Source organism: Trachymyrmex cornetzi, unplaced genomic scaffold, assembly GCF_001594075.2.
Source record: "Trachymyrmex cornetzi isolate Tcor2-1 unplaced genomic scaffold, Tcor1.1 scaffold4103, whole genome shotgun sequence".
NCBI lineage: Eukaryota > Metazoa > Arthropoda > Insecta > Hymenoptera > Formicidae > Trachymyrmex > Trachymyrmex cornetzi.
Genome location: NW_017298859.1, coordinates 1 through 1,686, shown reverse-complemented (window position 1 = coordinate 1,686; position 1,686 = coordinate 1). Strand labels below are relative to the sequence as shown.

At 33.6% G+C, this 1,686-nt stretch overlaps 1 pseudogene; it reads right to left on the bottom strand.

The window, feature by feature from the left end:
- Positions 1–757: 757 nt before the first annotated feature.
- Positions 758–1,680, bottom strand: LOC108764293 (cytochrome c oxidase subunit 1-like; annotated as a pseudogene).
- Between the last annotated feature and the right edge of the window lie 6 nt (positions 1,681–1,686).

The window sequence follows — 1,686 nt, the reverse complement described above, 5'->3', positions numbered from 1 at the left end:
CCAGACATTGGCCAAAGGTCGTCATCGAATAAGTGTCGGCTAATGTACGTCGGGCCGATGTCGCACCATGTTCGATTAACGACTGTCGGTTTGCCGTGAATTCGCCAACGTCGGCCCAACGTTCAACATCGTTTGAGAGTCGGCAAAGCGTACCTGGGACTCTCCAAAATTGAACAACATAAAAACTTCAAAAACAGGGCGAATGAGAGTCAGCGTGGTAATTAATACGCAATCTTACTTCTTCAATCCAAAAAAATTGATTCTTTATTCCATATATAGTATGTTTCAGTTCACTTTGGAACCATCTTCAGCCAAATAAATTTAAAATATCATTCCCTTAATGTCAAGGAAAATCACCATCAGATTAGCAGATTTGATGTTATAATCACATGACAACCAAGGAATTCGTATAAACATTGGATCAACTAATTACAATTAATATTTAATATAAAGTATCGAATTAAGAAACATGTTGATCGCAGCTCGAACAGCGCATGAATGATTACTATTATATCATAAGTTGGAGAATTAGAATTTTGAAGAGAGATTAGTCAGGTATTAATTTTTAATAAAAGGTTAAAATCTTTATAATTGGAGTTTAAGTCCAAAGCACTAATTCTGCCATATTAAAGGTTGAAAAGTTTAGTGGAAGTTGTAAATTTTTTTATATATGAATTATAATGAAGATAGGAACAATAATATGTTAGATAGATGGACTTTCTGAAAATCTGTGGTTGAGGGGGGGAAATTTACTTAATCATTCTAAAGAGAGAGGAATTTAAAAAAAATATGTTAATAATGGATCGTTTTTTTGAAAGGGCTTCTCAGATAATAAAAAGAAGAGTAGAGAGACTTAAAGTAGAAATTAAAGAGCCAATCGATGAAATAATATTTCATGATAGAAAAGAATCAGGGTAATCTGGGTATCGTCGAGGTATCCCGCTTAGACCTAAGAAATGTTGAGGGAAGAAGGTTAAGTTAACTCCAATAAATATAGAAGTAAATTGAATGTTGAAGTAAAAGTTATTTAAAGAGAAACCTGAGATTAAAGGAAATCAATGAATGAATCCTGCGATAATTGAGAATACTGCACCTATGGATAGAACATAGTGAAAATGAGCTACAACATAGTAGGTATCGTGAAGAATGATATCAATAGATGAGTTAGATAATATAATTCCTGTAAATCCCCCACTAGAGAATAAAAAAATGAATCCTATAGACCATCAAAGAGTTGGATTATAGTTGATTTTTATTCCATGAAGAGTAGAGATTCATCTGAAAATTTTAATTCCTGTAGGGATAGCAATAATTATGGTAGCAGAGGTGAAGTAAGCTCGGGTATCTACATCTAGGCCAATAGTGAATATATGATGAGCTCAAACAATAAATCCAAGAAATCCAATAGTAATTATAGCATAGATTATTCCTAGGGATCCGAAAGTTTCTTTTTTTCCTCTTTCATTTATGATAATATGGGAGATTAGGCCGAATCCGGGGAGAATAAGAATATAAACTTCAGGATGACCAAAAAATCAAAATAAGTGTTGATAAAGAATTGGGTCACCTCCTCCAGAGGGATCAAAGAAGGATGTATTTAATAAGACTGGGATAAGACTGGGATAAGACTGGGAGAGATAAAAGAAGTAGGATAGCAGTGATCAGAATAGATCAAACTAAAAGGGG